The following is a 24,952-nucleotide window of genomic DNA, read 5'->3' on the forward strand; positions in this document are numbered from 1 at the left end:
CTCTCTCCCCTGTATCTGGAGCAGGGAAGGAGGAGGGGCCGTGAGGGTGGGTGGGGCTGCAGTCCTCCCCTACTACTTTCATATAGTCAAGGAGATCCCCTCTGGTGGGGGGGGAGTGCGGGATTTTCTCTTCCCCAAGGAGGCCTATCCTGGAATGCAGTTCTTCTATTGCGACTGATAAGTCTTGCCCCGGCTGTGTGTGTCTGATATTCACAGGATTGCTAGGAATGAGGGAGATTGGGTCAGCCCAGACTCACTACTGATCTCTTTGGAATTCTTCCTCATCCTTTTCTGGCCACACCTTTTGTGCTGAGGCTGGATCAGGGTAGGGGGTGGGGTGCCTGAGACTCAGCACTTTTCAGGTCCCTCCGAAGTTTGTGCTTTCAAGATATTCCCTCTGGATCATGATCAATTCCTTTTTAGTTGATCTTTCAGTCACAGAGATTGGGTCTGTTGCTCTGTGGTGAGCAAGTTTGAGCAGTTTCCTGTTCTGTTTTCAGTATGGTGGCGGGGTGCCTCTTTCATCTTCTCTGGTGAGACTCTGCCTCTGAGCTTCCTCCATAGCCCTTGCTGCTAGTATCTGGTCAGGCGCTGTAGTGGTAAGGCATGCCTGGAGCCGGCAGTCTCTCCTGCTGCAGTGGTGAGACAGAGCTTGGAGCTGGTAGTCTCTCCATGCCACTTCTTCTACTTTTACATTCAACACTACTTTGAGACAATAAAAAATTCATTTTATAATTGTCCCAAAGTTTCTGATGCCTTCCCCTGGCAGCCACAGGCCAAAAAGTTCATATGAAACAAAGCCCTGAGAACTTCTGCTTGTCATAAATGACTCTAAAACTGGACAAATATGTGAGGCAAATGTTTTTAGGTCTTGAATATCAAGCAGCATAATCCCCAAGAGAAAGGAGAGACTCTTTCAATGTTCCTCTAGCTATTTGCCCAATTTTCCAACTGTAGCCAATGAAGTTGAAGTTCACACAGAATGCAGTGGTCTAGCTGAGCTGGAGAAAAGGATGACTTCAGGATTGAGAATTCAGGCAAGTTGGTGACACAACACAACAGGTCGGACTGTGAGAGTCTCTGCAAAAGTGAGTGTCCAAAAGACTCTCTGCATGAGTGAATGTGTGCCAGTAGGTGAGTGAAAGTCCATCTAAGGAGATACTAGGATTCATACAACTGGGGCTCTCCTCTGGAGGTGACTGCAACCCACAACCACCCTAAGATTGGAGACATAGGCATGCAGGATCATCTGCCATTTTCAGGGCTCTCTTGAGAGAAGGCAGCAGAGAACAGCCACCTCTTACCACCTGGCACCTGACCTACACCATCACCTGCAGCAGCAGACCAGGCAAAAGCAGGAGGAACCATGGAGAAGACAGGTCATGGAAATCTGGAATAAAGCCTCAACACCAGTGACAGACGCTGATGGATGCCACCTTCTCAGTCCAGGGACCCAGCAGAGACCTGTATTGCCCCACCCAGCTTCACCAGCCTCCATCTTGGGACCCAGAGGCTACCCTCTCATCGGACTCAGAGAGACAGATGCCCCTCCCCCTTGTTAGAATGAGCACAGACACATCAGGTCTGAGTGGGAGACTTGACAGCAGCAGCAGTAAGGGGGACAAACAGACACCCCCACTGCATGGACAGATTGTAAGGCAGTGGGAAGTGGATTCCGGAGGGCCTACACACCTGTCAGTGGATACTGGGATCTGCAAATAGCTTCTGAATCACAGCTCCCCCCTTAATTAAATTTCAAAACTACAAAAAACACAGGCCCCCACCCCCAGTCCAGCTTCAGAATTGAAGAGGATCTACATAAGGAAGAATATTATTTTGAGCAAACAGAAACAAAAGCAATCCCTCCATCTCTGAATAACAGAATTAAAGAAGAAGCTAGAAAAAGGGGGAGGAAACCCTACACAAATGAAGAAAAACCAAAGGAAGAATATGAGTCTACACAGACTCCTGGGAGGTCAGTCACTGAGAATAGTCAGTCCCTGAGAATACAGACTTTGGAACTCAAACAATGAAGAGTCCCCAGAATGACTGGTGTCAAACTATGAACCCATATATCAAGATATTAATAAAGAGAATAAATAGAAATGAGGAGAGATAAGAGGAAAGAATGAAGGAGTTGATAACGGAGATAACAGCAATAAAGAATACAGTGAATGAAATAAACAACAAACTGATAAGCATGGAAAGCAGAATTAACCAAGCAGAAGAAAAAATCTCAGAGGTTGAGGACCAAAATATGGAACTAATCCAAACTGCTAAAAACATAAAAAAGAAGCTTAAAAAGACAGAACAAAAACCTCTAAGAGATGAGCAATTATTTCAAGAGACTGAACGTAAGATTAATTGGAATCTCTGAGACAGATAGAGAGACAGAGACCACCCTGGAATAAACATTCCATTAAATTATCCAAGAAAACTTCCTTCATATCACCAGTGATGTGACCATTTAAACACAAGAGATTCAGAGAATCCCTGCAAGACAACAAATGAGAAGGCCAACACCTAGACACATAGTAATTCACCTACACAAAGTAGATATAAAAGAAAAAATCCTATAGGCAGCAAGAGAGAAAGGTCAAACTACCTATCAGGGAAGACCAATTAGAATAGGACCGACTTATCTACAGAAACACTTCAGTCCAGGAGATCTTGGAGTCCAGTCTTCCAAAGTTCTCAAAGATAAACAATTTCAACCAAGAATTACCTACCCAGCAAAGCTTAGTTTCATCAGTGATGGAGAATTAAAATCCTTCCCAGACATTCCGTCCTTAAGAGTTTACACTGCTGCCAGACCAGCTCTATAAGAAATACTAAAGGAAGTATTAAACACAAAAGAAAGGCAAAAAAGAATAACAACTCCCTTCCCAAGAATGCAAGAAAAAGATTGAAAACACACATGAATCAACCCAAAAATCAAGAGAAAGACAATAAACAAATCAACAGCAGCAGCAACAACAAACTCTATTAGAACCTTGTGACAGGGATAAACTCTCACATCTCAATAATTAGCCTGAATGTGAATGGACTAAACACACCACTGAAAAGATGTAGAGTGGCAAATTGGATAAAATATCATGAGTCAACAATATATAGTCTTCAAGAGACTCATCTCAACAGAAAGGACTCTCACAGACTCAAAGTAAGAGAATAGAAAACCAAATTTCAGGCGAACAGAGCACAAAGGAAAGCAGGAGTAACAATCTTAATATTAGATGAAATACCCTTTAAGCTATCAAAATTAAAAAAGATATGGAAGATCACTACATAATGATAAAAGGTTCAACCCATCAATAAGAAATATCCATCCTAAACGTAAATGCATCAAAACAGGAGCACCAACTTTCATAAAGCAGCTTCTAGACAAACTAAAAAAAAAAAAGATATTGACTCTAGCACTATCATAGCTGGGGGTTTAAACACCCCACTAATGACACTAGACAGTTCATCAAGACAAACAGTCAATATGGAGATCTGGAACCCCAATGTGATGCTTGGTCAAATGGACTTAATTGATACCTACAGAAAACTCGACCCAACAACCATGGAATATATATTCTACTCATCACCACATGGAACTTACTCAAAGATCAACCACATCCTTGGCCATAAATCAGGCATAAACAAATTCCATAAGATGGAAATTCTGCACCTTCTCTGTCTACAGTGGAATCAAAATAAATATCAACACCAACAAAGTGCCTCCAAAACCCACAAAGGGACATGGACACTAAACGGCATGATGCTGAACAAATCCAGGGTTATCATGGAAATCAAAACAGAAAATAAAAGATTCTTGGAAACAAATGAAAATGAAGAAACATCTTGCCAAAATCTCTGGGATGCCATGTAAACAGTGCTAAGAGAGGAATTCATATCTCTATGAACACACATAAAGAAAATGGAAAGATTACAAGTTTACAGCTTAACAAATCACCTAAGGGAACTGGAAAAGCAAGACCATCAAAACCCTAACTTCAACAGAAGGATCCATATCATCAAAATAAAAGCCCACATTAGGACATAGAAGACAAAACTATAATACAAAAAAATCAATGAAACCAAAAGCTGGTGTTTTGAAAGGATAAATATGATTGATGGACTGACCAAGCTAGACTGGTCAGTCTGACCAAGCTAGACTGACCAAGAGAAAGAGAGAAAAAGCCCAAATAAACACAATCAGAAATGCAAAAGATGAAGTCATAACTGACCCTGAAGAAAAACAAAAGATTATCAGAGATTACTATGTATGCCTTTATGGAAACAACCTCGAAAACCTGAATGAAATGGAGGACTTCCTTGCATCACACAACTCCCCAAGTTGAAACAAGAAGAAATCGAGACTCTAAATAGACTAATAATAATCCAGGAAATTGACTATGTTATAAGAAAGCTACCTACAAAAAAAGTCCTAGACCAGATGGCTTTCCAGCAGAATTCTACAAAATATATGAGGAGCTGATACCAAACCTATTGAAAATATTCCAGGCAATCGAGAAAGATGGAACTCTCCCCAAATTATTTTATGAAGCTAACACCACATTGATACTCAAACCGGGAAAATATCCAACACAGAAAGAGAACTTCAGGCCAATAACCTTGATGAATGTAGATGCTAAAATTCTCAACCAGATTCTAGCAAACAGGATCCAACAACACATCTCAAAAAATCATCCACCATGACCAAGTAAGCTTCATTCCTGGGATACAGGGCTGGTTAAACCATGACCAAGTAAGCTTCATTCCTGGGATACAGGGCTGCAAGACCATAAACATAATTAAGTACATCAACATATGTAAAGACAAAAACCACATGATTATAGCATTAGACACAGAAAAAGCTTTTGATAAAATCCAGCACCCCTTCTTGATAAAAACCCTCGAACATCTAGGCATAGATAAAACATATCTCAAAATAGTAAGAGCCATCTACGAGAAACCCACAATCAGTGTACTACTAAACACAGAAATTGGAAGCATTTCCCCTGATAGCTGGAACAAAACAAAGATGCTCACTCTCACTCCTCCTTTTCATCATAGTTTTGGAAGTCCTAGTTAGAGCAATCAGACAAAAGCAGGAGATCAGTGGTATCCAAATAGGAAACAAGGAAGTCAAGTTATCCCTCTTTGCAGACGACATGATTCTATACCTTGAAAACCCAAAAGACTGTCAAAAACCTCCTTGCACTGATAAAGGACTTTGGCAAAGTCTCAGGATATAAAATAAATGTGCAAAAAAAAGTAGCATTTTCATACACCAACAATAAACAAACAGAAACCCAAATAAAAAGCATAATTCCATTCATAATAACCACAAAAAAAAAGAAAAAAAAAAAAAAAAAGAAATACCTTGGCATCTTCCCAACCAGAGACATGAAAGACCTTTACAATGAAAGCTACAAAACACTTCTCAAAGAAATCAAAGATGACACAAACAAATGGAAAAAGATTCCACGCTTATGGACTGGAAGAATCAACATTGTTAAGATGTCCATCCTTTGCAAGGCAATCTACAGATTTAACACAATACCCACTAAATTACCAGCAGTATTCTTCTCAGACCTGGAAACAACAATACAGGAATTCATATGGGAACATAAATGACTACAAATAGCCAAAACAATCCTCAGCAGCAAACAACAACAACAACAAAAACCAAAGCAGGAGGCATTACGCTCCAAGACTTTAAGCTTTATTATAAAACCACAATAATCAAAACAGCTTGGTACTGGTACAAGAACCTGCATGTAGACCAATGGAACAGGATAGAGATTCCAGAAGCAAAATCTCAATCAACTCATCTTTGACAAACTCTCCACCATCAACCATTGGGAAGAAGAGAATCTATTCCGTAAATGGTGCTGGGGAAACTGGCTGACACCATGCAGAAGATTAAAACAAGACCCGATATCTATTACCACACACAAAAATCAATTCTAAATGGACCAAAGAGCTAAACATAAAACCTCAAACTGCAAGAACCTTAGAAAATGCAGGAGATACCTTTATGGAAATTGGAACTGGCAAACAATTCCTGATCAAAACTCGAAGTGCCCATGCTGTAAGAGATAAGATAGGCAAGTGGGACCCCTCAAACTGACAAGTGTCTGCAAAGCCAAAGAAACCATCGAGAGAGCAGGGAGACAGCCCACAGACTGGGAAAAAATACTTTCCAATTGTATATCTGACAAAGCCCTAACATCTAGGATCTACAAGGAACTCAAATGTGCTGAAAAGAAGAAAACAAACAACCCCATTACAAAGTGGGCAAAAGATATGAATAGATACTTCTCAAAAGAAGTCATATAAGCAGCAATCAGATACATAAAAAAATGCTCAGCCTCACTAGACATCAAAGAAATGCAAATTTAAGCTACACTGAGATACCACCTAACTCCAGTTAGGATGGCCATCATCAATAACTCAAAAACAACAGGTGCTAGAGAGGATGCGGTGAAAAGGGAACACTTCTACGCTGTTGGTGGGTGTATAAACTAGTATATCCTCTGAGGAAAACAGTGTGGCAATTCCTAAAAGATCTAAAAATCAACCTCCCATAAGACCCCTCAATCCCCCTACTGGGAATATACTTGGAGGAACTCAAATCACTCTATGAAAAAGATACTTGCACACGTATGTTTATTCACAATAGCACAACTGTGCTGCCCACTGAAGGATTAAAAAATGTGGTACATTTGCATGATGGAATATTATGCAGTCATAGAGAGGACAAAATGATGAACTTCGCAGCAACTTGGGTGGGCTTAGAGGCTATAATACTGAGTGATCTATCACAGAAACAAAGAACTGAGTATCACATGTACTCACTCATAAGCAGACCTTAAATAACTATTGTGATACTGTAAGAAAGGGATTGGCATAGTGGGGAATCACCAGAGGAGGGTGGGGGCAGGATTGGCAGTAGTGGGAATCTGCCAGAGGATGGGGGACACACCTCATCAATGAGGGTACCTGTATACTGAACATTTGTGTATCTAACCCTGAATTGTTCTCCCCATATTTAAAATAAAAAATTAAGGCCAGGCTCGGTGGTGCAGGCTATAATCCCAGCACTTTGGGAGGCTGAGGCTCATGGATTGCCTGATCCCACGGGGTTGAGACCAGCCCGAGCAACTTGGTGAAACCAAATCTCTATAATAACTAAAAAATTAGACAGGCATGATAGCGCATGCCTGTAGTTCCAGCTACTTGGAAGGTTGAGGTGGAAGGATCGCTGGAGCCCAGCAGGTCGATGCTGGGGTGGTCGTGAGTGTGCCACTGCACTCCAGCCTGGGCAATGCAGTGAGATTCAGGGTTGCCTAAGTGGTTGGGAACTGTTTATCAGGGCCCCAGGGAACCTATGCTGGGTCATAAGAGAGGGAGAGAAAAGTCTTTATATGTGTTCCTAAGAGTTCTTGACAGAGAACTGAGAACATAAGTGCAATGGAAAGAACATGCAAGGCTTACTGTTATAGGGCTGAGAGTTACAACAGAGATGCCAGGGATTAAACGTTGGTAAACAATACTGATACTCTGACCAAACCTGAGAAAAGTGTTCTCAATAACATCTCAGTCATTCATTAGAGGCAACAGAAAGGCCACACCTTGAAAAAAGGGTCATGTCTTGCAGTAGGGTCTACTCTAGGTGCAATCATACAAGCCTAAAAAAATCAAGCTTTGACAAGATTTGCAGGGGAAGCAGTTTGGAGGTTGAGTCCATTAAATTGGGAGAATAAAAAAATTAGGTCTCAATACAGACTAACAAGTTCAAATTTACCAACCAGTAATTAAATTACATGTTAATGACATCACAAGAAAAAAATAAATGAATATCATTAACATACACAAAAAATAAAAAATTAGCAAACCAAAACTAGTAATATCTGAAAGAAAAATCATGACCAAGAGAAGTTGATTCTAGGAATACAAAACAAATACAATACAAAATAAAGGAGAATAATCATATGATAATCTCAGTGGATAAAGAAAAAATTTGACAAAATTGAACAACCACATATGATAAAATTTCTTAGTAAATTAGGAATAAAAGGAGATTTTCCAAAATTAGTAAGGATCTTATTCAATATATCCATAGCAAATATCTAGTTAATGGTGAAATACTAAATGCGTTTCTCTAAGATTGGGACTATGGCAAGAATGTCTACTCTTTTATTCAATACTATACTAGAGGTGTTACCCTGCAAAATAAAGCAAGACAAAGAAATAAAAAGAGTAAAGAATGAGAAGGGAGAAGAAAGATTCTATTTGCAAATAATATGATTATCTATTTTGAAAAGACTAAGTCTCAAATACAAAAATTATCAAATAAACAACTGGAATTAACAAAAAACATTTAGAAATGTGTTAGGATATATCTAGATTTTTAAAAAAGCAACCATATATTACCATATATTAGCAACAAACATTTAATATGATATCAAACAGCACAAAGTACTTTTAAATAAACATAACAAAAGACATAAAGGTCTTTTGTATTGAAAACAGTAAACAAACCTGGGAGAAATTTTAAAAATTCTCTATACACAAATGGATATACCATGCTCATGGACTGGCAGTCTCAATATTGTCAAGGCAGTCATTTTCTCCAATTTGAAAAGGAGATTTAATGCAATCCTAAGCAAAATCTCAGAGGCAATTTTGTTTTTTTAGAAATTGAGATGTTGATTCTAATATTTACGTAGAAATGCAAAGGACCTAGAATAATCAAAAAATTTTTGGAACAAAACTAAAGTTGAAAAACTTTATTTCTGGTTTCATTATTTACTATTAATGCAACAGTAATCAAGACAATGTGGAATTGTCAGAGGGTAGACATATAATCAATGGAAAAAAACAGAATTCAAAAAGACTCACACATATGTATGATCAATCCATTTTGACAAATGCAGCAAGATAATTCAATAGAAAAGATACATTTTTTTCAACAAGTGATATGAGAACAACTCAATATCCATATTAAAAAATAAATCTTGATGCCCTACTCTATACCACATCGAAAAATTAAGTATAAATTGATCACAGATCTAAATGCCAAAGTGAAAACGAATATGCTTCTAGAAAATAAAGTGGACAGAAAAATCTATATAATCTTAGGATAGGGAAAGCTTTCCTAGATAGAACACAAAAAAGCACTAAAAGTCAACTTAAAAAGATGATCATTTGAACTTTATCAAAATAAAAATCTTCTTCAAAAAACAGCATTAAAAAATGAGAGGAGGCCGGGCTCGGTGGCTCGGCCTGTAATCCAGCACTTTGGGAGGCTGAAGCGAGTGGATTGCCTGAGTCCGTGGGTTCGAGACCCACCGGGGCAACTTGGTGAGAACTCATCTCTGTAATAAATCAAAAATTAGCTGGGCGTGGTAGCATGCGCCAGTAGTTCCAGCTACTTGGAAGGCTGAGGCGGAAGGATCGCTGGAGCCCAGCAGGTCAAGGCTGCGATGGCCGGGAGCATGCCACTGCACTCCAGCCTGGGTGACAGAATGAGACTCCAACTCAAAAAAAAAAAAAGAGGGGCAATCATAGACTGAAAAAAGTATTCACATGACTATTTCAATTTGTAATTTGAATATACAGAGGACTTTTGCAACTCAATAATAAGATTACAGACAACTCATTCAAAATGGGGGAAAAAAGCTTAACACTTCACAACCAAAAGTATACAAAGAACTTTTGAATCCTAGTAAGACGTTAATCTGAAAACAAACAATTCAGTAAAACAAGAAAAATACTTGGACAACACTGCACTAAAAAAATATAGAAATGGTTAATAAGGACATGATAAGATGCTTAACATCATTATTCATCAGGAGAAATGAAAATTAAAACCATTCTACACATACCTGAATACCAAAAATAAAAAAGACTTTAAATACCAAATGCAGGAGGAGATGGAGCACTGAAAGTCTCATGCACTGCTGATGGCTTGAGAGTTATAATATTATGTATCAGGTACTACATACTCCAGCAATGGCACTTGTAGCAACTCCTTTCCCTTCAAGATAAACAATATGTCCCTAAAAAGATTTGTATACTAATGTTCATAGCTGCATTATTCATAAGAGCCAAAAACTGTAAACAACTCTAATGTCTACACAGGTGAGTCATAAACTTAAAGTAGTATATTCATACAATGAAATACTACTCAGCAGTAAAACAAATATGGAGTAATATGGTTGCATCTGAAAAATGCTATACAGAGTGAAAAAAGACAGACACCAAAGAGGACATGTATAATTCCACTTATATGAAATTTGAAAACTGGTAAATCTAACATCTAGTGATAGAATTCAGATCAGGAGTTACCTGGAGTGGGATTGACTACAAAGTGGCACTGAAGGAACTTTCTAGAATGATGGAAATATTCTATCTACTACATCTCAATTGAGATGGCAATTTCATGGGTGTATGCACTTGTCAGAACTCATTGAGTTGTACACTTAAATGTGTGCATTTTAGTGTATGTAAAAATTGATTAAAAACTAACAACCTTTGTTAATAAAAATAACAAAACAACAGCAAGAAAAACAGTCTTGAGGAATGCCTCATTGAATAATTCTTTTTATTGAAGAGAAAGAATTTGTTATTCATCTCCAACCAGTTGTTAAAAATATGAAATACTGAGGAGCAATATTATAAAAATCTAAGAAGAATACAAGTTTCAATTCAAATACAACTATGATTAAACCCATTCACATTGATAAGTTTAAACTTCACAAAAGTAGGTAAGAGATGCCTTAAGAACTCCATGTTTATATTAAAGATGAGCCTTGGAGAGGTTAAGTAGCTTGCCTAAGGTGGAAGTTGGGATTCAAACTCAGATATTTTGGCACTAAATTCAATGTTCTTTTCACTGCACTATGCCATTTCTCTTGCCATGCCTCTCATTTAAAATATTCTCAATAACTAAAGCTAACAATGTCCTTTCCATTGGTAGGCCTTAAATTGCATTTCCTTTTATGCTATTAGATAGAAAAAGCCTTTTTCAATGGCATTGAGTTTTTTCTGAAATCTCAATTACTAGCTCTCCAAAGATGTGAGAATCTTTATCTTCCTTGCAGGAGGTATGGAATCTCTGAATAATCAAATTAAATTAAATCTTATAATAGCATTTTCTCTCCCAACCTGCAGTTCTCATGAAAGTAGAAATTGGTATAATATTTCTGGAGAGCGAGTTGGCAATACGTATCAAAACTCTTCAAATCTGGCATATTCTTGGACTGAGCAATTCCCCTTCTGGGAGTGTATCCCAAGGAAATTATTAGAGATGTGTGTATGGATGTGTGCACAAGGATGCAGCATTATTAGTACCAGCAACAAATTGGAAGCAAATTAAATGTGTGAGCCAGAGACTGTTGCTTCTCTTCCATGATGCCATCTCTGCATATGAGATTTCCGTTTTGTAGATGGGTCCATGGCTGCCCAGTAACACATTTCACACCTCAGCCCTCCTTCACAGCTCATTTGTGGCTGTTAAAGATGTTGTGAGTGACTTCTAAGAATCTGCCTTACCGGACGTCTTTATTTGGCCCTTTTCCTGTCGAGCTTACTGGATTGCCATGTGATGGCTGGATTTGAAGCACACATTTTGGAACACAAGGCAACACTGAAGATGACGGAACAGCAAGACACGTGAAGTCTGGGTCCTGGCACTGTGGGAATTGACACACAAGTTATGAGCCTTATTTTGCATGAACAAAAGTAAACTTTGATCTAGGTTAAACAATTGTATTTTAATTTAGGCATAAACAACCAAATCAAATCCTAACAAATGCGGTGTTTAACATCAAAAGGATCGTTAACATATGGAATATGGATAGGGCAGAATCCCAAGCAACTGATAAAATGACAGCAAATGAGATTATTTATTCACATGAAAACATTTACTGCAGGGCTAAGAGGAAAAAAACAGACCACATCCAAAAGCAGGGTATATACAATATTTGTAAATATCATTTTTGTTACATATATACATATGTGTATGCATCTATGTATGTATCTCTATATACATGAATGTATCCACTTTATCTCTCTCTCCTCTCTCTCTATACAAATATGTATGCATGTATTATACATACATGTATTATACATGTATACATATACGCATGTATTTGTATGCATATATTCATGCATGTATATGTATATGCATATATATGTATGTATATATACTTATATATGTATATGTATATATATGCATATATATGTGTGGATATGTATTTATATACTATATAAAACCACAATGTTGACAGATGTTATGTTTGAATGGTGGAATTTGTTTTTTTTTTTTTTTTTTTTAATATGAGGCTTTCTGTGGCTTTCATATTAGGCATGAATTACACTGGTTGTAAGAAAGGAAAAGCTGTATAAATAAAATTTTCTTCTCCCAAACAAAGCAAGTTGAATTGTGGTTCACGAATTTCAAAGAAAAAGGCTATACTAACAAATAAAAGAAAAAAGAAATCAAATATTGAGGAAGTCTTGTCCCTGTGTGCATTTTATAATATATGCTGCAGTTGCAATCTTGTTATGTTGATGAATAAATAGTTATGATTACTCTTTAAAACTGTATTTGAGCCAATTATTTAGTAGATGGGTGAATGCACGTACTTTATAGCTCCTACTCAAGTAGGATGTGAAGCAGAGGGACATTTTAAAGACGACATCTAGCAGTTACTGTAGTAGTCTTATAGACTACACGTTAGTAATTTTTAAATACCAGTTTAATACTAGAGTTGGAATTGGCATATTCTTAGCTTTAGCATACAGGAAGGAAGCAATAACTGGCAGTTATTAACCCTTACAGACTATTTGTGATAACTATCCAGCTTTAGAGAGTCATGGCGAAAGTGCTGAGGAACAGCCCTAAAATGATTACAGGAATGTAAAACCAGCGTTAGCATTTTCACGGCAACCTTAAAGAACTGTCACTCAAGCTAGTAATACAAGTTCATGTTTATTATAGAGCACGTACTATGCAACAGGCACAGTGCTAAATATTTTATAAACACCATTTCCTTTGCACCTATTCCTGACTTAAAGCTTATAATAGTTTTTCAAAGGAGGATAATCATTGCTATTTTATACAAGAGAACAAAACTGAGACTTAGAGAATTTAGGTGAGTTGTACAAAGTCACATTATTAGGACACAGTGCTGCTGGAATTCAAACCCAAGTCACTGGCCCACACACCTAACCACTACTCTATCCAGAGCACAGATGGTTGCCACGATACCTGGGCTGGGTCTATTAGAAATATTCTCCTTTAAGCGAGCTACTTTGCAGTAGTGCTGGCTTATCCAGTCCTGTCATAATCACTCACACTCATTCAACAACCACTTTGAGCACGGCACTGTTGTGATTTCTAAAAGTATGATGTACCCTTATTATGACATTCAAGTACACAACCAAGCTTACAAGAAATAATTGTGCCACATCATAATTTTAATTTGAAGCCTAGCTCTAAGGCAAAGCAGCATGGCTAAAATAGGGTGAGCCTGATAAGTGCAGTAGGGGAGAGGCTTCACAGCTGAGCCATGAGAGGATGCATCCCCAAAGAGCTGATCTTGGGATAAACTCCAAGCCTAGCTACTCAGAGAGCAGCTAGGGACGCAGCAATGGCACCACTTGCTTTAAATGCAGATTCTTAGGCCCTATCCTAGATCTACTGAATTAGAATTTGCGTTTTAACAAATCCCTCCTGTACCCTGCAGGTGCATTAAAGTTTGAGAAGAACTTCTTTAAAGAATGTAAAGCATTGCAACAGCATATGTAGAGAGAATAGCACTGTAGGCACAGGGGATAGCATAAGCAAATGCACAGTGGTGGGAATGAATAAAGCAGTTTGAGGGAAATATCATATCTGCTTGACTGGAGCACTAGCTGTGGAATGGAAGGTGGTGCGTAGTGGGTTAGATTGGTAGGGCTGAATTCACGGAGAGCTTGAGAACTAGATCTTGTTCTAGAGGTAATGGGGATACCTAAAAGTTTTTGATCAGGAAGTGATGTAATCGTATCTTTAAATTTAATAGTCCTTTAAAATATATAAAGTATTTAAGCTTTATGATAAATTTAGAACTTAACCTTTGAGTAAGATGTAACTCTACGCATTTCCTGTAGTCTTCACATCACCAAAAAAATCTATTATTAATAGGAATTAATTTTATGGAGGTGAATAAAAGAGAATGAAATAAATCCTGAAGGCAAACAGGAACACTTGAGAATTCTATGCCCATTACCCTCCACTGCTAGGGGTTTGATGGTTACATTGATCTAAGAAATTTAAAAGCCCACACAACCTTGTCCTTCACCAGTAGATGAAACAAGCAGATGAAGTGCATTGTTCCTCTGAATTTTGCATGGGTCAGGCTCTCCTCTGCTCTCTCAGTCTGAGAAGGGCCCCCAGATCCCCTCCCTTCCGGCTCCTTTGATGAGGAATCTGTGAGAGACAGAAGTTATTTTGTAAAGCTGTCAGCTGTCCTGAATAAGGCAGCCAGGAATAAGAGAAACAGATAAGAGGTGCATTCTCAGGCATGAGGGGGAGACTTGTCAGCCTTGGATTAGAAGAAGGGAAGAGAGTTTTGAAACAGTGGGCGAGTCAACTGAATGGAATTTTCATCTGCAGGCTGACAGCAGTGGTACACACACACACACACACACACACACACACACACACACACAAAATGAGTCAATAAAGACATTCGGTGATTGGTGGAGAAATGAAGACAAGGCAGGGATAAATACAGCCAGACGCAAAATGTTTCATATCAAGGGTGGTTGCATTTCTCAGTGAGAGTGAGTTAGAGGGAAGAGGAAAGGTGAGCATCAAAATTGCTGCTTCTGTACCTTGGGCCTTTCTAACTAGGGCGTTCTTGGTTTCCACCAGTTAGTGACTTAGCCAGTTCTTACTAGAAAGATGGAAGATTGATGCAATTGCTGGGTCCTACAAGTCATAACTCAGTCAGGTTTGGGCATAAGGGTTAGGGTTAGGGTTAGGGCTAGGACTAGGACTAGGATTAGGGTTAGAGTTAGGGCTAGGGTTAGGCATTGCTTGCTCATGATCTGACTACCTAGGTAATACACATAACCTTTTCCAATACATCTAACGACAGATAAATGCAACTAAAAAGCTCTTTTTTGAAAATGGAAAACCACACAAAATGACTATTGTCTGCAGCACATAAGCATATCTTGTTACCCAGAAGATGCAAGGACTACCTTCTCTGCCTAAGGTGTGTTCTGCTAGAACAGCCTCCCAGTTTCTGGTCCCAAGAGTTGTCTTTCTTAGCCGTCATCCTTTGTGACCACATCTGAGCTAAGCATTAGGGATAATATTAGGGGCATTACCAAGGTAACAGATCATCTGCTAGGTGTGGGGAGTTCAACTGCCACAGTCCTTTGTTTGCCAGGTAAAAGTTCAGTGTTTATTTGCATTTGATAAACTCCACAATCAAAACTGGAGATAGTGCTTGAATTTGCTCCCAACCTGGGGATTTCCATCTTTGAGCCTCTGGCCTAGATGAATTGGCCATGCCTTTAGCCTTCAGCTTAAGTAACTTCTACGTGGGCCTCTTTGGGGCCATTCAGAGCAATTTTTTTGGAATGCGAGTCACAGCTAATATGCCCCTTTGGCTGCTTGGTTGAAACCCTGGATGGCTTTTTGTCGAGAGTTGATTGCCAGACATAGGAGGAGTTTGGGAGGGATGGACAGCTCAAGGTTCTGTAAGGTCACGCTTTTACCTTCTCGATTACTTTTTGCCTATATTTTCTTGCACTAACTTTGGTTTGGTGGAAAAAATCTTGGCTTTTTCTATCCTTAAAACTTGCCAAGATTGAAAACTCTCAGCCCTCTGAGTTTGTTTGCCTCTCTTAGAAAGGAACTATTTTAGTGATATTATCTATTTTTTTCTCTTTCTGCTCTCACAGGAACTATGTTTCACTGGAGACTAACTTTTTCTTGTAAATGTAGCTGAGCCCTTCCAACCTCCAATCACTGAGTCTATGAGCAACAAATTACTAGTAGCCACGTAAACCCCTAACAAGACTGCAGGTTAATCTCTCAACTTAGTATTGCCAGGTCCCTATGAATCTCCTTCCTGGATCTCCTCAGCAAATCTCTCATGTTAGGATCTGTTATTCACAATTTCTTTCCTAGTTTTGGAATTTGTTATGACTGTTTGGGAGTTAGTGACAGAAATCCAACCACTAATTGGCTTCAACATAATTGGGGGGACTTGTTTCACTTACATTAAATTAACTCAGTAATAGATCAGGAATGGTTGGGGCTAGGTGTTCAGTGCCATCTCAGCTTTTCTTTGCAAAAAAAATATATATTTTTTGCGTCGGGGTCTCACTCTGTCACCTACGCTGGGATGCAGTGGCACCATCACAGCTCACTGCAGCCTTGACCTCCTAGATTCAGGCAATTTTTCTACCTCAGCCTCCCAAGTAACTGGGACTAAAGGCATGCGTTGCCACAACTAGTTATTTTTTTATTTTTTTTGTAGAGATGAGGTCTCGCTATGTTGCCCAGGATGTTCTCAAACTTCTTGGCACAAGTAATCCTCCTGCCTCAGCCTCCCAAAGTGCTGAAATTACAGACATGAGCCACCATGCCTGGCAAGCGCTCCCAACCTAGTGGTCTCACATTCCAACTTATATCTTCTGAACTCAACAATTCCAAAAGAAAAAATATTACTTTCTTCATAACTGCAGCAATAATCCTTGAGGTAATTCTCAGTGGTTCTGAATCACCTTGGTTGGGACACAAGCACCTATCTGGATCCGTCATTGTAGCTAGGAGTGTGGAAAGCTCTCGTTTGGCTAAACCTGTGTCATAGATGGTTTACTTGCTGCTGAGCAAGTAAAAACAGCAAATGTCTTACGTGTACTGTTAGGTCAGTGTTGAAACTGACCCACGAAACCACTTTTGTTACAAGTGGTTGGACCAAGTCTGGAATATTATTCAATAAGTGTCACTTGCAGCAGAGGCCTCATAATATGTGATTTCTATATGCTAAGCCTGTGGTCCTTTAGCGAGTTTTCTAGTTTTGATTTCAGATGATGTAATGTGGTAATTCACAGAAATGATACAAGGTGGTGGGAGTCTCACCAGTATTCCACAAATATGAATGAGCCCTTTTTCATGTGGTTCACTTGTACTGGACAACAGGATACAACTTTAATGAAGACATGGTTCATACCCTAGAAGGACTCAGAATGGAGGTAAGGAATGTCTCTATAAGTAAATAAATAAGTAAATCACAATGTTATATGCAAATGCCTGTAACAAAGAACACAGTTGTCTTTTGAGATCTCACACACTGCTAGGCACTGAGATTTTTGCTCTTCCCACATTTTCTTACTTAAACTTCAAAGCAAGCCCTCAAGATAGATATTCTTCCCTGAAGATGCTGAGGTTTGGAGAGAGGAAGTCTTGTCTTGGGTCCTCCGGTTGGTGAGTAGCAGAAACCTTTGGGAATTCTACTTAGGAATACTTAGTATTTGGGGATACTGAGAAAGCTGACTCTTCTTCAAGCCATCCAATGGTTTTAGAATAATTTATTTATTTCATCTTCTCCATCAACTAGAGCTTATCCATCTTGAAGCCCTACCGATTCTTTCTTTGCAATGTTCTTCATGTATCAGCCTCTCCTTCTACCTACTCATCGTTTCGACCCTCAACATCTTGTACTTAGATTGCCAGGGCATTTTAACTGACCTTTTTGCTTTCAGTCTTGCTTGAATTCATTCTGCTACTAGGTGGCTTTTTGAGGTAATAGGCAGATGTTGTATACCATGCTGCTTTGATCATTCATTTGATAAATATTTATTATAAGTCAATTATTGTGCTGGATGCTGATTTAAAGCTTCACATAAAACACGATTCTTTTTAAGGAGTTTACCAAATTTTAGGAAAGGCAATCATATACATTCTTTATCATAGTAAACACACATAAAAAAAATCCCTTGATCCACAAACCTCAGTGGTTTCTGACTGCTGCCTTCAATGCACTGAAATGTTTAAGCTTAGCATCAGGTCTTCCTCAGTCATGCCACCCATTCAAGCTTGTTCCACATACTGTCCTCTCCAAACCATCTACTGAAATCCACTGTCTCCTTAGTCCCTATAGGCTCTGTGTCCGTCCTTCTCTATACCCTGTTCAATTCACTCCCAAGTTTTCTCCATTGCTGGCAATTCTGACCGACTGTCACCTTCTCTGTATAGTCTGAACTCACTTCTCATTTGTACTTGATATAACTTTGTGTCATTTGGTACTTGCGACCTTCTCTAAATTCTGATTTTTTAAATGTTTAAGTATTTCCTTCTAACAAGGCTAATTTGTGCATTATTGTATCACCAATATGTAATTCAATATCTATTGCTAAAGGGCTGAAAGAACTCTGCTTTCTGGCGGACATGAGTTTTTGTGCAGAGTAGGTATAGAGAGGCTCACCTAAGAGGAAAAGAGATGAGGACGAAATAAGGCACAAATGAAAAATGACTTCCCAGTTTTTACTATTTTATTCTTTTCTTGCTTTGCTACATTCTCTGGTGAAGGAGAAAGCCAACTCCCTGAGGGGAGAGAGGGGGCACAGATTATGACCCTTGGACCAACAACTAAAGATTAAGCACCAAAGTCAATTTCACTGGCTCACTTGGGATTAGGATTCCTGAACCAAAATGGTACAATGTTTTTAAAAATTATTTATTGATTTAAGTTCCTTCATGTAGAGATATCAATAATACCTATAGTTTAAGAACTAGCTTTATGCAGAATTTGAGGATTACATAGTTTTGATAATATTTTTATTAACATAGTGATCTTTATAAGAAACTTTCTTCTAAGTAAAGATTACATCATTTAAATCCTTATTTTTATGTTAAAGGAAACTTGTGATTAGTGTTGTTATTCCATAGTGGTTTTCTATGATTTTCTCAGAGTTAAAGCACTTAAGTAGTTGATAAAATATTTGTTTCTATGCTACTGTTATAGATGGTATTTTGGCTGACTTTCGGGCTGAATTATTTTCTCTGAAATGATTTTACAAGAAAGACCAGCAATTTTCTGATAACTTTTCTTATAAATGACTGCACAGTCCAGATCTAACAACAAACTGATTATGCAATGGGAAAACAGGAATGTAAGATAATAATACTTCTTATGAGATAACTTAAGACAATTTCTCTCTGTGTTGGGGACTCACATGGCTGAAGATTAACTTTAGTTTTTTCCAAGGAATGATTTTTTAAAGGAAAAAAAAAAGCTGTTAGGTTGATTTGTTTTCTTTCAAATGGTCTTAATAGCTTCAATTTCTGGAACTTACTTACTTCTTGAAGACAGCAACATCGCATTTGATAATATTTTGCTCATTCATCTCCAGAATGTTTGTTCAGTTGAAAAATGAAAATGGGTCTCAGTATAGTACACAGAGTGATTTGTTTTAAATGACACTAAAACTGTTTCTGGCCTAGGGAAGTATTAGTTCAGGGTCCCGTAAAAGTTGATGCTTATTCTGATACATGGACACAATAATCCAGTCAAATTTGAACATTGGGAACTTTACTATGGTTTAATTTTATCCCCAACCATGTTATTAGTTTTATGTAATAGGAAAGGGGAAATATGGAAGGGCAAAGGCACTATTCTGAATTAGGGGGCTAATTTTTCCCTCTTTCTGGGTGAAAGTTACGTAATTTACATATAGAGTGCTCTAGTTTGTAAAGGGATACATTGGTGTTGTGTGTTCAACAAAATAGAAAACCATTTATTTAAAGGACTGGACTACACATCCTGTTTTACAGATCTGATTTCCTGACATTTTGGGGGAACGCTAGCATGTCTGTTTTAGGAATAGCAGTAAACTCTGTGAGGAGTTTACCGAAATTCCCACTCTTTAAAACCAAACTAAGCAAGAGGAACAAATTGCTGCTTTCTTCCTGTGGTGTGGTCCCCCTTGAACCCAATGTTTGTTTTGCTTTATGTTCGACTCCAACAGATATCAAAATACATGGGTTTTTTTTTGAGGGAGGGGGATTATAGTTTGACAATAATCTGGCAAATGAGAAAACACACAACATCAAGCGAGTTTCTTCCATAGTGTTTTGATATTGAGAGAGATTTTTATCTAACAGAGACAACAGAATGGAACATGAGTGAAGCAGCAGCTCAGGGCTGTAAACACAACTTCCTGATGACACATCCCTAGGGGGACAGATCATATAGTTTCTATATTATTCATCTTGGCATTCTACTGGATCAGAACTGATTTTTGCCTCAGAAAACGTCTCTTTCCTGAAACTCCAGCTGTTCTCCATTCACAAAGCAGTATTTTAATAGGGTGGTTGTTTACTATGAAACAATGATAGTGCTAATAATGAGTTCCCCACAATATAGCATGCTCCTAATTGCGGATGGGCTACTTGATGCCAAACAGCTGGAGGAAAAGTGGGGAGAAATGCAATCAAGCATTTAAACATCATGGCTGGATGTTTCCAAACATAAGTGTCCAGATGCTTAGCATTGTGGAAGTAATATGTTTGTTTGCCTGCCTTTTAAAATATTTTATCTGGATTTTTTGATGTTCTACAGGTGAAGTCGTGGTCTATTCTTCATTTTCAGTATGCTGAACGGTTTTTCTGATCAGAAGTGACAACAATAATGCTGAAATCTAGCAGAGGCCAGGCCTGGCAGGGATTGTGTGAGACAAGGGAGAAGAGGATAAGCCCTGGACTGTGGTTAAATGGGTCCCTCTCCTGGCTAGTGTATATGGAAGCATGTGCTTTTCAGCTGAAGCAGATTCTGTTTTCAGTTAAAGGACACATAAACATCAAAATCAGATTCTCTTGTCTTCCCTGAGACCCAAAGGCTGAATAACCAGCAGGTTCCATTGGTTACTCAGTTCTAAGAAAGAAAGAAAAATGTCTAGTCCTGGCGCTGTGGCTCATGCCTATATTCCCTGCACTTTGGGAGGCGGAGGCAAGAGGACTGCCTGAGCCCAGGGCTCGAGACCAGACTGGGCAACTTGGCAAGACCTCGTTTCTAAAATAAATAAAAAAAATTAGCCGGGTGTCGTGGCATGTACATGTAGTTCCAGCTACATGGAAGGCTGAGGCAGAAGGCTCTCCTGAGCCCAGCAGGTTAAGAATGCGGTGGCCATGGGTGTTACACTGCACTCTAGCCTGGGCACAGAGTGAGACTGACTCAAACAAAACAAAAACAAAACAAAACAAACATGCAAACAGAAAACAAGAAAGAAAGAAAAGAAAACTCTGTAATATGCCACTGAGAATACCTACTGAAAATAAGTCTTGTCTTACCCTGTTGAAGTAGAGCTGTTCCCTTCCTCAGACTGATGTCTCATTAGGCAAAATTAGAAATCTAAAAAAATAAAGTACTTTCTCCTTTTAGGATCTCAGAGTACCCTACCAAAATCAGCTCATGCTTCCCACTATACTTCTCCAATACCGGTTATTGGTACTTATAATTAGAGTCATTGCCAAATGCTTCACTAAATTAAAATGCCAGAAAATTAATTATCTAATCAAAGATGGCTCAGTTTCAGAACTGAATTCATAGGTCTTGGTGCTAAAATAAATGCCAACTCCCTCCTAAGAGTGAAAAAAAAAGTCATTTACTGACATGTCCCTGCAGGAATCAATAACATTACAGATCATGGAGGAGCCAAGAATAGCCTGGGCAAATTAATAACTCAGCCTGTTCACTGATCCAAGATGACTAGTTAAATAGCACTCTGCACTGATGACGACTCTGTGGCATGAGGAACAATGTCATCATTAACATGTGGGACTATTTAGCATTTTCGAACACATCACACATAAAGAGAACTTAACACAGGAGTATTTATTGTGCTTTAGACAGATGGTTTAATGTTTCTTTAGCTTTCAGCCTATCAGACCACCCATGGTTTCCTTCAGCCAAGGGCTTTTAAAAAATAATTGTCTTCAGCAATTTTCTAACAAGACTGACTGCAATATATTTCCCTAAATCTTTTTCTTACCCATGACCGTCCCTTACAGTGGTTTGTGGTTGACAAACCTCCCTGACTGACACCGATTCCTCACATATGAGTAATTACCGACATAAAAGGAGATGATGGGACTGAAATTTCATCATTAATGGCTTCTTTGCAATAGAAAAGCTATTCAGAAATGATTACTTCGGAAAACAGTTCTGCCGGGATTAGACATTGCCTGATTCTCAAGGAGCTGTTTCCACAAAGTCTTTCAATACCGGAAACAAGAACCCAACAAAGAATTCGCTGCTCTGAGCATGTGTGTATTCATCTCAAAATGTAAAGGGAAAGGCCAGCGGGCCTGTGATTGAGCATGTGTGCTTAGGAAGGAACAAAGAGGCTGTGTATTTCCTGTTTTTATTGTCAAAATGAGAGGTGAGGACAGCGGAAAGGCAAGAAGATGTATTTTCATAGTCCAAACTTCTGTAGAGATCTTAATGACCCTCTCCCCTGCCCTGGCCAATGTTCAGCTCTCTGACCGGTCAGTCTGCGAGTCATTCTAGGGGAACAATGCAGCTGGAGATCCGGAGACCCAGAGGCCCAGAGACCCAGAGGCTCTGCGGATGGGCCGAAGTGGACGCTTATTTGCATACTGTTTGATCTGTAGCCTCTTGGGGTAGGACTCTGAAGGAGCATGCTTAGGCCTGGGGCAGAAAAAAGCGATTCTACAGCAGAGAGGGTTTAGTGACCAGAGGAAACTGTTTCCTGACTGTGCCCTCGGGAGGGCATGAGAGGGTGGGAAGTCTTAACACAGAGTCTGCAACTGGCTTTTCTCTGAGGAATAAATATGCCTTGCTGGAGGCTCCGATTTCCCTCTGACATTGTACACAGGGCTGGACTGGAGCCCTTGCTGATTTTGTGGCTGCTGCTAGTGTCAGGATTTTGAACCAGTACTGACAATTTCCTCACCTACGTGGAAGTAGCCCTTGGCACCGTCCTCATCCTCAGTGTTCTGTCTGACCATGTCGAGTTTAACTCCCAGCGTGACAAGCAAAGCCAGTTCCGCCTGACCAAGCAGTTCAACAGTTCTGCTCCAGGTGTGCGAGCGCGACTGACAGCAGACCGTCGGGGACGCTAGACTGGACCGCTAGCTGCTGTGCGTCCAGGCCCCTCAGCGCGTGCTGGTCCTCGACGTTCTCAGCTTCTCGCAGGAGCAGTTCCTGCGGGTGCACGTGGAGGTGGAGGTGAAGGGTATGAACGACCACGCGCTGTGCTTCCCCTGGGCCCAGATCCCCGTGGAGTGTCCAAGGGTGCAGCCGTGGGCCCGCGCATCCCCCTGGAGGTGCCGGTAGATGAGGACATGGGCGCTAACCGGTTGCAGAGCGTACGCCTGGCCGAGCCCCTTCCTGTGGAGCTGCAGACGCGCGCGGACGTCACTCGGTGCATCGATCTGGTGCTGCTGCAGGAGCTGGACCGCCGTCTACAGCCTGGAGCTGGTGGGCCAGGACGGCGGCCACCCGTCGCGCTCCACCACAGCCGCCCTCAGCGTGTGCGTGTTGGACGCCAACGACCACAACCTGGCCTTCCGGCAGGGCGCCGTGGCCAAGGTGAAATTGGCGGAGGACGCGCCCGTGGGCTTGCTGCTCCTGGATTTGGACGCTGCCGACTCCGACGACGGTTCCAAAGGCGACGTGATGTGCGCGTTTGGCGCCCGCATCCCGCCGAGAGCGCCGCCTCTTTTGGCTGGACCCCGGTCGGGCCTGTGGACCACAAACGCCAGGACTCCTACGAGCTGGACGTGCGGGCGCAGAACCGCGGCCCGGGGCCCCTCGCCACCAATTGCAAGGTCATCGTGCGCATCTGCGATGTCAATGACAACGAACCCGACATCACCGTCACCTCTCTGACTGCCCCGGGCGCGCCGGCCACCTCGCCCTTCGCCGCTGGCCCCGCTGCCGCTGCGCTCGGCGGGGCGGACGCGACCGCGTGGGCGAGACCCGGGACGCCCGAGGCCGGCGTCGCTTCCCTGGTGCCGGAGGGGACGGCGCGCGAGATCCTGGTGACTCTGATCAGCACCTCGGACAGGGACTCGGGCGCCAACGGACAGGTGCGCTGCGCCCTCTAACCGCACGAGCACTTCCGGCTGCAGCCGGTTTACGCGGGCAGAGGGTGGTGACCCCGGAATCGCCGGACCGCGAACGCCTCGCCGAGTACAACCCGACGCTGGTGGCCGAGGACCGCGGCGCAGCCCCACTGCGCCCCGTGAGGCCCGACGCCGCGCGCGTGGGCGACGAGAATGACAATGCCCCGCTCTTGAGGCGGCCGGTCTACGAGGTGTCGGTGCGCGAGAACACCCCGCCAGGCCCTCCCTAGCCACGGTGGCCGCCCGGGACCCGGACCTGGGCCGCCACGCTCAGGTCACCTACCGGCTGCGCGCTCGACGGCGCTTTGACCTCCAGGAGGGGCGCAGATGCAGTTGGGGCTGGAGGTGCTCGACGGCGCCTCTCCTCCGCTCAGCGGCCCGGCCAGGGCGAAGCTGCAGGTGGAGGACCAGAGCGGCCACGCGCTCCATCGGGTGGCCATGCCGCTCTCATGGCTCAGCCCAGCTGCCTCCGCCTGGGGGTGCGCCCTTGGGCTACCTGGAGACCGGATTGCCGGCCACAGGCGCGGTCGAGGGCTCCGACCGCGAGCGGGCTTAAGTCCTCCTCCGCAGCGACGGCGGCCCCGAGGCGCCGGCGCTGCACCCAGCGGTCTTTACAGCGCTACCTGTCCCTGCAGTCCGGAGGCCCGCTGGCTACGGTCATCGTGGTGCGGGGCGGAGGCCGGCCACCCTGTCGTGCACTGCCACGCCGCTTCGAGTCCCCGCGGACCCGCCGCCACCTGGCGGAGAAGTGTTGCTTGTGCCGCCGCCGCCGCCGCCGCGGGAGGGCGGGGAGGGGAGCCG

The 24,952-nt window shown here is 41.4% G+C and overlaps 1 pseudogene; it reads left to right on the plus strand.

The window, feature by feature from the left end:
- LOC103261658 overlaps positions 1-24,707 on the plus strand; it is a 45,550-nt pseudogene extending 20,843 nt beyond the window's left edge.
- The last annotated feature ends 245 nt before the right edge of the window (positions 24,708-24,952 follow it).

Source organism: Carlito syrichta, unplaced genomic scaffold (assembly GCF_000164805.1).
Source record: "Carlito syrichta isolate Samal-C Ts95f unplaced genomic scaffold, Tarsius_syrichta-2.0.1 Scaffold91532, whole genome shotgun sequence".
Lineage (NCBI taxonomy): Eukaryota > Metazoa > Chordata > Mammalia > Primates > Tarsiidae > Carlito > Carlito syrichta.